The 14,436-nt window shown below is 45.8% G+C and overlaps 1 long non-coding RNA gene across 1 annotated transcript; it reads left to right on the top strand.

Annotated features, from left to right (window-relative positions):
• Positions 1 to 650: 650 nt before the first annotated feature.
• On the top strand, positions 651 to 13,957 carry LOC123731439 (uncharacterized). The gene is made up of 4 exons (XR_006762551.1): positions 651 to 1,779; positions 3,236 to 4,462; positions 4,581 to 4,652; positions 13,423 to 13,957. It is a non-coding gene; the product is annotated as an uncharacterized lncRNA (long non-coding RNA).
• Positions 13,958 to 14,436: the final 479 nt, after the last annotated feature.

Raw genomic sequence — 14,436 nt, 5'->3', positions numbered from 1 at the left:
CCTGAGAAGATTCCAAACAGGAAGCGCTCTCTCTGACCATTTCATCGCCTTCTTGATTATCTCTATCCAATACAGGGGATCTCTGCTATTACGTGACACTTCCTACGGCTCCCATGGGCTCTCAGAAGGCGGCAAAAAGCTGAATCGTGGCTTTGCAGGCTCTGGCTGAAAAACATTGGCGCGTTTGGATAGTGGCCGGTCACAGTACTATGAAACTGAGGCGCGTGCACGAGTCGACTCCATTGTTTACTTTCTTTCTCTATGAACGAAAACCACCACTCCCGGTCGGAATATTATCGCTTTTTTACGCGAAAAATGGCATAAAAATTGATTTTAAACAGCGGTTGACATGCTTCGAAGTACGGTAATAAAATATTTTGAATTTTTTTTGTCACGAAATGCGTTGTGCGCGTGACCCTTATTTACACTTCGGATAGTGTCTTGAACGCACGAACAAAACGCCGCTATTTGGATATAATTATGGATTATTTTGAACCAAACCAACATTTGTTATTGAAGTAGCAGTCCTGTGAGTGCATTCTGACGAAGAACACCAAAGGTAATCAAACTTTTCTAATAGTAAATCGGCATTTGGTGAAGGCTAAACTTGCTGGGTGTCTAAATAGCTAGCCCTGTGATGCCGGGCTATGTACTCAGAATAGGGGGCAGTAACAATTATTTTAACCCATAGTGTAGAAAAGGAGGCTTTTGTATTACCTAAGTACAACATGTCACTCGATCTGGATAAAAAGGAAGTGAGAGTAGAGTTAGGGAAGGATGTCTCAATAGAGTTCTATGTAGATCAAATGGGGTCCCTAACCTCCTGGCAGTCTAGGACTCTGACTTCATGGGGAAGATATCTGTGCAAATCCCCATGTAAATCATGGAATCAGGTCATAGCTCACACAGAAAGAGAGGGCTATGTCAATCCACACACCCAATATAGAAACAGATGGATCATAGTAAAGGTCAGGGTTTTTGACTGCAATCCAGAGCAAGTGAAGTATTGCATAAAGGTACGAATAGCCATTAGAAGCGTAAAGAAAGAGGATTTAGGGTTATGGTTTGTGGGATTTGACCAGACTTCAGTTGACACTCGGGTATCATTCAGAGTAGGAAAGCTTGAGGTGGGAGATGGTTCCGTGACTAGCCAGAATACAAGCACAACCCCTGAGGACATGGATGTCCCCCATGGTGCTGTCCAGAGTCAAGGACCGGTAAGAATAATTCAGACAAAAGATCTTAAGGAAGTGATTGAGGTGGAGACTTGGTTTGGGGATTCCAACCTTGGGCTGGAATGGATTCAGTGTACAGCTAGATCAGTAGCTAGAGAAGAATGTTATGCCTGCGCAACAGCCAAACCTCAGTTGACAACCATCCCCTTTCCACTCAATGGAAATAAATAGATGTGTTATAGTGTATGTGAAATATTTAGCCAATAGGGTGGATTGTAATGGAAATTATATGATTAAAGGTTTAACTAAATGATATCACCCTGAAAATGTATAACCAAGTGATTATAAGATGAATGTACTAATGTGTGTGTAGGAAAAGTTTAAGCTTAATGATTTAGCAATGTAAGTAAGACATTCAAGGAAAAGGGGAACTGTTAACAGACAGCAGACAACTTGTGACCACTGTGAAACTGATAACAGGAAAGAGGTCTCCCCACCCAGGGAGGGGAGAAACCATTGGGCTTGCAGTAGATTATGTAACATGGGGCAGGATATAATAAGCAATGTATGTGATGGAGAAGACTTGTAAATAAGCATTGACAGTGTTAACCTCTCTAGGGTAGGTGGGACGAAATCGTCCCACCTACACAACAGCCAGTGTAATCCCGTGGCGCGATATTCAAAAACCTTAGAAATGCTATTACTTCAATTTCTCAAACATATGACTATTTTACACCATTTTAAAGACAAGACTCTCGTTAATCTAACCACACTGTCCGATTTCAAAAAGGCTTTACAATGAAAGCAAAACATTAGATTATGTCAGCAGAGTACCCAGCCAGAAATAATCAGACACCCATTTTTCAAGCTAGCATATAATGTCACATAAACCCAAACCACAGCTAAATGCAGCACTAACCTTTGATGATCTTCATCAGATGACAATCCTAGGACATTATGTTATACAATACATGCATGTTTTGTTCAATCAAATTCATATTTATATCAAAAAACATCTTTTTACATTAGCATGTGACGTTCAGAACTAGCATACCCCCCGCAAACTGCCGGTGAATTTACTAAATTACTCACGATAAACGTTCACAAAAAACATAACAATTATTTTAAGAATTATAGATACAGAACTCCTGTATGCACTCGCTATGTCCGATTTTAAAATAGCTTTTCGGTGAAAGCACATTTTGCAATATTCTGAGTAGATAGCCCGGCATCACAGGGCTAGCTATTTAGACACCCACCAAGTTTAGCCCTAACCAAAGTCAGATTTACTATAAGAAAAATGTTATTACCTTTGCTGTTCTTCGTCAGAATGCACTCCCAGGACTTCTACTTCAATAACAAATGTTGGTTTGGTTCAAAATAATCCATAGTTATGTTCAAATATCCTCTGTTTTGTTCGTGCGTTCAAGACACTATCCAAAGTGTAAAGAAGGGTGACGCGCCCGACGCGTTTCGTGACAAAAAATGTCAAAATATTCCATTAGGAAACTTCGAAGCATGTCAACCGCTGTTTAAAATCAATTTTTATGCCATTTTTCTCGTAAAAAAGCGATAATATTCCGACCGGGAAACCGTGTTTACGTTCAAAGAGAGAGAAAATAAAAACATGGGGTCGCCTCGTGCATGCACCTCAGTCTCATTGTCCTCTGATAGACCACTTACCAAAGGCGCTAATGTTTTTCAGCCAGGGGCTGCAAAGACATCATTCAGCTTTTTCCCGGGTTCTGAGAGCCTATGGGAGCCATAGGAAGTGTCACGTTACAGCAAAGATCCTAAGTTTTCAATAAAAAGAGTCAAGAAGCCCAAGGAATGGTCAGAGAGGGCACTTCCTGTACAGAATCTTCTCAGGTTTTTGCCTGCCATATGAGTTCTGTTATACTCACAGACACCATTCAAACAGTTTTAGAAACTTTAGGGTGTTTTCTATCCAAAGCCAATAATTATATGCATATTCTAGTTTCTGGGCAGTAGTAATAACCAGATTAAATCGGGTACGTTTTTTATCCGGCCGTGCAAATACTGCCCCCTACCCTCAACAGGTTAAAGAAGAGGAGGGGCATTTGTAAGGAGTATGACATATGTTATGACCAAATGTTAGGTATAAAAGTCTGTGTACATTGTATGATATTCAGAGCTCTCTGAATAAAGAACTAACCTTTTGCAGATTCCAGACAGGCCACTTCCTGCATGGAGGTTTTAGCCTGCCATATGAGTTCTGTTATACTCACAGACACCAGTCAAACAGTTTTAGAAACTTCCGAGTGTTTTCTATCGAAATCTACTAATAATATGCATATTCTCGTTTCTGGGAAAGAGTAGTAACCAGTTTAAATCGGTTACGTTTTTTATCCGGCCGTGAAAATACTGCCCCCTAGCCCAGACAGGTTCAGGGATATTATACTTTAGTAATCCACAATGACCTGGTGATGTAAAAGTCTAATAATGACATGATCTTCCATATTTCTACAGATACCTTGTAACTGGAGATTCCTTCAAAACAATTGCCTACAGTTACCGTGTCGGGCACTGCAAGGTTGGGTGACCAGGGTCATCTGGGACTGCCTACTGGAGGAATTCAGGTGTGTGAAGGCTACCTGTGTCCTGCATAACTTCATGAGGATGGAGACGAGGACCAGGAGGGGATTTGCAGCTCGCCGCCGTGTGCCAGAGGAGAAGTCTGCTGCTCTGCAGGATGTTTCAAGGATGGGGGCCAACAACGCAGCAAGAGAGGCAATCCGTGTGCAGGAGATCTTCACCTCCTACTTCTACGAAGAGGGTGCTGTTCCCTGACAACACCATAGACTACACTATGCATAACAAAAGGCTCTTTTAAGAGCCATCCACATTGCAATAAGAGTATTCTTCCATTTACTTATGTCATCTGCAGTTATTCAAATCCCAGTTTTTCTCCCTTTTATTCCTACTTCTCAGATGAGGGTGCTATTTAGGTAAGGGTGTGATGTCTGTAAAAAACAAAACGGGCTATTTTAAGTCACCCATATTAGAAAAATGTAAACAATTAGACACCCTATAACCCACACCTACACACTCATGTATCAATCTGATTGATGGATTGCGTTGTGCAGTAAGGAGGCTCAGTTGTATAACTGTGGCTCCTTCCACCTTCAAAGAATAGGCAAGAGGGCCAACCATGGAGAATTCTAAGACACTTCATTATTTCTATAACTACACTGTATTGTTTGTCCTCGTCTGTCTGTACATGTTTTTCAGCAGAGTACTCTGCAGCCACTTAGTGTAGACATCAGGTGAGGCCACACACACAGATTCCTGTTGAACACGGTCTCTTTAACTACCTTATTTTTCTCAAAAACAGTCTCTCTCCTTCACTTTATCCCTCTCTCCTCTTCTCCCTAAATCCTCTAGGTTATATCAGCTGTGTCGGTGAACACCGCCCGCATCTGAACTGGCTACGTAGAGGACACAGCATGATCAGAGGTGAGAGGTCACTTGGTCAGGTCAACAGGAAGTATTATTAACCTCTCTAGGGTATGTGGGACGAAATCGTCCCACCTAATCAACAGCCAGTGGAATCGAGTGGCGTGATATTCAAAAACCTTAAAAATGCTATTACTTCAATTTCTCAAACATACGACTATTTTACACCATTTTAAAGACAAGACTCTCGTTAATCTAACCACATTGTCCGATTTCAAAAAGGCTTTACAACGAAAGCAAAACATTAGACTATGTCAGGAGAGTACCCAGCCAGAAATAATCACACACCCATTTTTCAAGCTAGCATATAATGTCACAAAAACCAAAACCACAGCTAAATGCAGCACTAACCTTTGATGATCTTCATCAGATGACACTCCTAGGACATTATGTTATACAATACATGCATGTTTTGTTCAATCAAGTTCATATTTATATCAAAAAACAGCTTTTTACATTAGCATGTGATGTTCAGAACTAGCATACCCACCGAAAACTTCCGGTAAATTTACTAAATTACTCACGATAAACGTTGACACAATACATAACAATTATTTTAAGAATTATAGATACAGTACTCCTTTATGCAATCGCTATGTCCGATTTTTAACCTCTCTAGGGTATGTGGGACGAAATTGTCCCACCTACTCAACAGCCAGTGGAATCCCGTGGCGCGTTATTCAAATACCTTAGAAATGCTATTACATCAATTTCTCAAACATATGACTATTTTACACCATTTTAAAGACAAGATTCTCGTTAATCTAACCACATTGTCCGATTTCAAAAAGGCTTTACAACGAAAGCAAAACATTAGATTATGTCAGCAGAGTACCCAGCCAGAAATAATCAGACACCCATTTTTCAAGCTAGCATATAATGTCACATAAACCCAAACCACAGCTAAATGCGGCACTAACCTTTGATGATCTTCATCAGATGACACTCCTAGGACATTATGTTATACAATACATGCATGTTTTGTTCAATCAAGTTCATATTTATATCAAAAAACAGCTTTTTACATTAGCATGTGATGTTCAGAACTAGCATACCCACCGAAAACTTCCGGTGAATTTACTAAATTACTCACGATAAACGTTGAAACAATACATAACAATTATTTTAAGAATTATAGATACAGTACTCCTTTATGCAATCGCTATGTCCGATTTTTAACCTCTCTAGGGTATGTGGGACGAAATTGTCCCACCTACTCAACAGCCAGTGGAATCCCGTGGCGCGTTATTCAAATACCTTAGAAATGCTATTACATCAATTTCTCAAACATATGACTATTTTACACCATTTTAAAGACAAGACTCTCGTTAATCTAACCACATTGTCCGATTTCAAAAAGGCTTTACAACGAAAGCAAAACATTAGATTATGTCAGCAGAGTACCCAGCCAGAAATAATCAGACAGCCATTTTTCAAGCTAGCATATAATGTCACATAAACCCAAACCACAGCTAAATGCAGCACTAACCTTTGATGATCTTCATCAGATGACACTCCTAGGACATTATGTTATACAATACATGCATGTTTTGTTCAATCAAGTTCATATTTATATCAAAAAACAGCTTTTTACATTAGCATGTGACGTTCAGAACTAGAATACCCACCGCAAACGTTCACAAAAAACATAACAATTATTTTAAGAATTATAGATACAGAACTCCTTTATGCAATCGCTATGTCCGATTTTAAAATAGCTTTTCGGCAAAAGCACATTTTGCAATATTCTGAGTAGATAGCCCAGCCATCACGGGCTAGCTATTTTGACACCAACCAAGTTTGGCCCTCACCAAACTCCGATTTACTATTAGAAAAATTTGATTACCTTTGCTGTTCTTCGTCAGAATGCACTCCCAGGACTTATACTTCAATAACAAATGTTGGTTTGGTTCAAAATAATCCATAGTTATGTTCAAATATCCTCTGTTTTGTTCGTGCGTTCAAGACACTATCGGAAGGGTGACGAAGGGTGACGCGCCCGACGCGTTTCGTGACAAAACATTTCTAAATATTCCATTACCGTACTTCGAAGCATGTCAACCGCTGTTTAAAATCAATTTTTATGCGATTTTTCTCGTAAAAAAGCGATAATATTCCGACCGGGAAACCCTGTTTTCGTTCAAAGATGAAAAAATAAAAACATGGTGTCGCCTCGTGCACGTGCCCCAGTCTCATTGTTCTCTGATTGACCACTATCCAAATGCGCTACTGTTTTTCAGCCAGGGCCTGCAAAGACATCATTCACCATTTTGCCGCCTTCTGAGAGCCTATGGGAGCCGTAGGAAGTGTCACGTTACAGCAGAGATCCTCAGTTTTCAATAAAGAGAGTGTAGAAGCCCAAGAAATTGTCAGACAGGCCACTTCCTGTAAGGAATCTTCTCAGGTTTTTGCCTGCCATATGAGTTCTGTTATACTCACAGACACCATTCAAACAGTTTTAGAAACTTTAGGGTGTTTTCTATCCAAAGCCAATAATTATATGTATGCATATTCTAGTTTCTGGGCAGTAGTAATAACCAGATTAAATCGGGTAAGTTTTTTATCCGGCCGTGCAAATACTGCCCCCTACCCTAGAGGGGTTAAATAGCTTTTCGGCAAAAGCACATTTTGCAATTGTAACGGCGTTGGTGGTCGCGTTTGTAGGAATGAGGCGCAGGAAGCAACTACCACAGGGAGTGGTGTTTTTAGTAACACTTTGAAGGAAAAACAAAGTTCCCAAACACAGGGGAATAAATACAATGTGCGACAATGCCAAGCCGACACGAACAAGACAGTCGATATACAACAATTAATCCTGCACAACAAGAAGCGGGCCAGCTAAACTAAATAGCCCCTCTAATGGCTAATTGACCACAGGTGTCTAAAATAAAAAAAGGGAAAAGCAAAAGGGAATCGGTGGCAGCTAATAGGCCGGTGACGACGACTGCCGAGCGCCACCCGAGCAGGAGGGGGCGCCACCGTCTGTGGGAATCGTGACAGTACCCCCCTCCTGACGCGCGGCTCCCGCAGCGCGCCGACACCGGCCTCGAGTTCGACCCGGAGGGCGAGGCGCAGGGCGATCCGGAAAGAGGTGGTGGAAATCCCTCAACATAGATGGGTCCAGGAGGTCCTCCGCCGGCACCCAGCACCTCTCCTCCGGGCCGTACCCCTCCCAGTCCACAAGGTACTGCAGGCCCCTCGCCCGGCATCTCGAGTCCAGAATGGCCCGTATGCTGTACGCCGGGGACCCCCGATGTCCAGAGGGGGCGGAGGGACCTCCGGCACCTCATCTTCTTGAAGGGGACCAGCTACCACCGGCGTGAGGAGAGACACATGAAACGAGGGGTTAATACGGTAATAGGAAGGGAGTTGCAACCGATAACACACCTCGTTTATCCTCCTCAGGACTTTGAAGGGCCCCACATACTGCGGCCCCAGCTTCCGGCAGGGCACGCGGAGGGGCAGGTTCCGGGTCGAGAGCCAGACCCTGTCTCCCGGTGCGAACACGGGTGCCTCACTGCGGTGGCGGTCAGCACTCCTCTTCTGCCGCGCACTGGCCTCCTTTAGTGAGTCCTGGATGGCTCTCCAGGTCTCCTTGGAGTGCTGGACCCAGTCCTCCAACGCAGGAGCCTCGGTCTGGCTCCGGTGCCATGGTGCCAGGACCGGCTGGTAACCTAACACACACTGAAAGGGTGATATGTTAGTAGAGGAGTGGCGAAGTGAGTTCTGGGCTAATTCAGCCCAGGGAATATACCTCGCCCACTCCCCTGGCCGGTCCTGGCAATACGACCTCAGGAACCTGCCCACCTCCTGGTTCACCCTCTCCACCTGCCCATTTCTCTCGGGGTGATAACTGGAGGTCAAACTGACCGAGACCCCCAGCCGCTCCATAAACGCTCTCCAGACCCTGGATGTGAACTGGGAACCTCGATCAGAGACAATGTCCTCCGGCACCCCGTAGTGCCGGAAGACGTGGGTAAATAGGGCCTCCGCAGTCTGCAGGGCCGTAGGGAGACCGGGCAATGGGAGGAGACGGCAGGACGGGCTGTAACGGGCACAACCACCAGAATCGCCGGGTTCCCCTGAGAGGGGGGAAGATCTGTCAAGAAGTCAATGGACAGGTGCGACCATGGTCGTTGTGGAACGGGGAGGGGCTGTAACTTCCCTCTCGGTAGATGCCTAGGAGCCTTACTCTGGGCACACACCGAACAGGAAGAGACATAGGACCTCACGTCCTTAGCCAAGGTGGGCCACCAGTACTTCCCCCTTAGACTCCGCACTGTCCTCGCCTCACCAGGATGACCCGCAGTACATTTTACATTTTTAGTCTTTTAGCAGACGCTCTTATCCAGAGCGACTTACAGTGGTGAATGCATACATTTCATACATTTTTTTTTCGTACTGGTCCCCCGTGGGAATCGAACCCACAACCCTGGCGTTGCAAACACCATGCTCTACCAACTGAGCCACACGGGACCCCAGTAGGTAGCGCAGGTTCCAACAACAACAATGCCCGCTCGATGTCCGCGTCCACCTCCCATACCACTGGTGCCACCAGCCTAGACGCTGGAATGATGGGAGTTGGATCGATGGGCCGGTCCTCCGTGTCATAGAGACGGGACAGCGCGTCGGCTTTAGTATTCAGGGAACCCGGTCTATAGGAGATGGTAAACCTAAACCGGGCGAAGAACATGGCCCACCTCGCCTGATGTGAATTCAGTCTCCTCGCTGCCCGGATGTACTCCAGGTTTCGGTGGTCGGTCCAGATGAGAAAGGGGTGCTTAGCCCCCTCAAGCCAGTGCCGCCACACCCTCAGGGCTTTGACCACCGCTAGCAACTCCCTGTCCCCCACATCGTAGTTACGCTCCGCCGAACTGAGCTTCTTCGAAAAGAAAACGCAGGGGCGGAGTTTCGATGGCGTACCCGAGCGCTGTGATAGCACGGCACCCACCCCAACCTCGGATGCGTCCACCTCCACTATGAACGCTAAAGACGGGTACGGGTGCGCCAACACGGGTGCGTCGGTGAACAGCGTCTTCAACTTCTTGAAGGCTCCGTCCGCCTCCGTCGACCATCGCAAACGCACCGGCCCCCCTTCAGCAGTGAGGTAATGGGAGCCGCTACCTGGCCAAAACCCCGGATAAACCTCCGGTAGTAATTGGCAAAGCCTAAGAACCGCTGCACCGCCTTCACCGTGGTTGGAGTTGGCCAATTACGCACGGCCTTAACGCGGTCACACTCCATCACCACCCCCGTGGTGGAAATGCGATAACCCAGAAAGGAGACGGCTCGTTTGGAAAACTCACACTTCTCAGCCTTAACGTATAGGTCATGCTCCAGCAGTCTACCAAGCACCTTGCGCACCAGGGACACATGCGCGGAGCGGGTGGCGGAATATATCAGAATGTCATCGATATAGACAATCACGCCCTGCCCGTGCAGGTCCCTGAGAATTTCGTCAACAAAGGATTGAAAGACGGCTGGAGCATTTTTCAACCCATACGGCATGACGAGGTACTCATAATGGCCTGATGTGGTACTAAAGGCGGTTTTCCACTCGTCTCCCTTCTTGATACGCACCAGATTATACGCGCTCCTGAGATCCAGTTTTGTGAAGAACTGTGCTCCGTGAAATGATTCCACCGCCGTAGCGATGAGAGGTAGTGGGTAACTAAACCCCACCGTGATAGCGTTTAGACCTCTGTAATCAATGCACGGACGCAGACCTCCCTCCTTTTTCTTCACAAAAAAGAAACTTGAGGAAGCGGGTGAGATGGAGGGCCGAATGTACCCCTGTCCCAGGGATTCCGTGACATATGTCTCCATAGCCGCCGTCTCCTCCTGTGACAAGGGGTACATGTGACTCCTGGGAAGCGCAGCGTTAACCTGGAGATCTATCGCACAATCCCCCTGTCGATGAGGTGGTAATTTAGTCGCCCTCTTTTTACAAAAAGCGATCGCCAAATCGGCGTATTCAGGGGGAATGCGCACGGTGGACACCTGGTTTGGACTTTCCACCGACGTGGCACCTATGGAAACTCCTAGACACCTCCCTGAACACTCCTCTGACCACCCCTGGAGAACCCCCTGTTTCCACGAAATACGGGGATTGTGACCAGCCAGCCAGGGGACCCCCAGCACCACCGGAAACGCAGGCGAATCAATAAGGAAAAAACTAATGCGTTCCATATGATTCCCCTGCGTTACCATGTCCAGTGGCACCGTAGACTCCCTGACTAGCCCTGACCCTAATGGTCGGCTATCTAGGGAGTGCACGGGGAAAGGGGAATCTATCGGCACCCGCGGAATGCCCAGCTTAATGGCAAGTCTACGGTCCATAAAGTTCCCAGCTGCGCCTGAATCGACTAGTGCCCTATGCTGGGAAGAGGGAAAAAATGTAGTCAACAAAACAGGTAAAAACACGTGACCAACAGGGGGTTCTGGGTGAATCTGGTGCTGACTCACCTGAGGTGACCGAGAAGTGTTCTGCCTGCCCTCTCGACTACCAGACTGGCTCCTCCAGCACCGGTCGGCCGTGTGTCCTCTCCGACCACAGCTGGTGCAGGAGGAGCCACCTCCTCCGGTGCCCCTTGGCACGGCCCCCCTACCTCCATAGGGGTAGGGGCGGGGGTGCATGGGGGTGGAACGGGCAGGACCCTCTCCGAACGCCGCGGGCAGCCAGCAAATTGTCCAGACGTATGGACATGTCTATCAGCTCGTCCAGGGACAGAGCTGTGTCCCGACAGGCCAGCTCCCTGCGGACGTCCGCCCGGAGACTGCAGCGGTAGTGGTCTATGAGGGCCCTGTCGTTCCACCCCGCCCCAGCAGCCAAGGTCCTGAACTCCAGCGCGAAGTCCTGTGCACTCCTCGTCTCCTGCCTGAGGTGGAACAGCCGTTCACCCGCCGCTCTTCCTTCCGGAGGGTGGTCGAACACGGCCCGAAAGCGGCGGGTGAACTCTGGGTAGTGGTCCCTCGCTGAGTCTGGACCGTTCCAGACCGTATTAGCCCACTCCAGAGCTCGGCCCGTCAGGCAGGAAATGAGGGCACTCACGCTCTCCTCCCCCGTGGGAGCAGGTCTGACGGTGGCCAGGTACAGCTCAAGCTGGAGCAAAAACCCCTGGCACCCAGCCGCCGCCCCATCGTACTCCCTCGGTAGCGCCAAACGAAGCGCGCCAGAGCCAGACGTAGTGGGAGGCAAAGATGGCTGTATCGGGGGAGGTGGAGGTGGAGAGAGGATACCACTTCTCTCCCATTGGTCCATCCTCTCCATCATCTAGTCCATTGCCGATCCGATGCGATGTAGGACTGTCGTGTGGTGGAGCACGCATTCCTCCATCGAGGGCAGAGGAGTGCCCACTGCTCCCGCTGATTCCATGCCTTTACGATGGTGCGGGATTCTGTAACGGCGTTGGTAGTCGCGTTTGTAGGAATGAGGCGCAGGAAGCAACTAGCACAGGGAGTGGTGTTTTTAATAACACTTTGAAGGAAAAACAAAGTTCCCAAACACAGGGGAATAAATACAATGTGCGACAATGCCAACCCGACACGAACAAGACAGTCGATATACAACAATTAATCCTGCACAACAAGGAGCGGGCCAGCTAAACTAAATAGCCCCTCTAATGGCTAATTGACCACAGGTGTCTAAAATAAAAAAGAGAAAAGCAAAAGGGAATCGGTGGCAGCTAATAGGCCGGTGACGACGAGCGCCGAGCGCCACCCGAGCAGGAGGGGGCGCCACCGTCGGTGGGAATCGTGACAGCAATATTCTGAGTAGATAGCTCGCCATCACGGGCTAGCTAATTTGACACCCACCAAGTTTGGCGTTCACTAAACTCAGAATTACTTTAAGAAAAATTGGATTACCTTTGCTGTTCTTTGTCAGAATGCACTCCCAGGACTTCTACTTCATCCACAAATGTTGTTTTGGTTCAAAATAATCCATAGTTATGTTCAAATATCCTCTGTTTTGTTCTTGCGTTCAAGACACTATCCGAACGGTGACACGCGGACGCATGTCGTGACAAAAAAATTCAAAATATTCCATTACCGTACTTCGAAGCATGTCAAACGCTGTTGAAAATCAATTTTTATGCGATTTTTCTCATAAAATAGCGATAATATTCCGACCGGGAGACGTCTTTTTTGTTCAAAGACTGAAAGAAGAAAATGGACTCTTCACGCGCGCACGTGTCATTGTTCTCAGATCAACCACTATCCAAATGCGCTACTGTTTTTCAGCCAGGGACTGCAGAGTCATCATTCAACATTCTAGCGCCTTCTGAGAGCCTATGGGAGTCTTAGAAAATGTCACGTTACAGCAGAGATCCTCTGTTTTCGATAAAGAGGGTATAGAAGGCCAAGAAATGGTCAGAGAGGGCACTTCCTGTACAGAATCTTCTCAGGTTTTGGCCTGCCATATGAGTTCTGTTATACTCACAGACACCATTCAAACAGTTTTAGAAATTTTAGGGTGTTTTCTATCCAAATCAAACAATTATATGCATATTCTAGTTTCTGGGCAGTAGTAATAACCAGATTAAATCGGGTACGTTTTTTATCCGGATGTGAAAATACTGCCCCCTACCCTAGAGAGGTTAAAGAGATGTTTTACATTGAAATACAGATAGAGATGCAGTACTTCCAGAGTTAATGATCCAGGTCAGTTTTGCATTTCACCTCCTGATTATTATGATGACTAATAATGTTAGAATAAAAAATAAAAACAAGGCTTAAACATGCTCTCTCTCCATCTGTCTCTTGTCTGCAGATATGTTTTCATGTGAGAGGATGCCAACCCCCAGTCCCATCAGCCACCTCACCCACTTTTAAGATAACCTTCAGGCCAACTAGAGACACTTATGTAATTGTGATGAACTGAGTGAATATTTGGGTAGCACTGTGATTCATTAATCATATGCTGTCTTCCCTACTCCTATGTTCTTACCTCTTTCCCTTTCTGTCTTTTACACGTCTCTACCCACCTCCTTTCTTCCTCTTTTTTTTATAATGCACACCATATGTGCATTGAAGTACAGATTGAACTTGTATTTATAATATTTATTGAAGCAGTTTTAGATTATTTACATGATGCATAGGAAGTGTAGTGTACTGTTTTAAAAATATATATATTTCTGTAAATATGAATTACAGATCAGCCTTTTACTAGTTAAATCCTTTTTCTAGTCTATTAGTTACAATGTGTAACCATTGATGTCCCAGGACCAAGATTGGTAAACACTGTTGAAGTGTTAAATTGTAAAACATACATGCAGACACAGCATCATTCAAAGACTGGAATTTGATACTCCTGGTATTGGATATGACTGAAAAATAATTTCAAAGACATTCATACCTGAACTGCACCTGTATTTGCCAAGGTAGAGTACATGATCAGTTAATATATTAAATGTACAGGCTACAATGTGTGGATCTCTTGCATTGTAATAACTACATGTATATATGACTTGCATCCTTGACAGGCACAAAGTTATATTATATTCCACTCAATCCATAGGCTTCATTAATGTCATTCAGACTGTTTTGAAGTTGATACAACTGCTAATGATAGCCGAGGTTCATAGCTAGGTTCTGAATTAATATGTATACCAACCGTTTGGGTACATACACAGATTGGCTAGATAGCTAGCTACACATCCATAGGCATACAGGTATTGTTATCCTCCACTGGACAATAGTCAAGAACATAGCTCTAGCTACGTTATTTCATCTATCTGCATTGCATGGCAAATATCAGCAAGGCAAGCTTACAAAATTGTACATT

Source organism: Salmo salar, chromosome ssa02 (assembly GCF_905237065.1).
Source record: "Salmo salar chromosome ssa02, Ssal_v3.1, whole genome shotgun sequence".
In the NCBI taxonomy this organism is placed as follows: domain Eukaryota; kingdom Metazoa; phylum Chordata; class Actinopteri; order Salmoniformes; family Salmonidae; genus Salmo; species Salmo salar.
The sequence above is the reverse complement of the archived record's forward strand: the minus strand, read 5'-3'. Positions and strand labels throughout refer to the sequence as shown.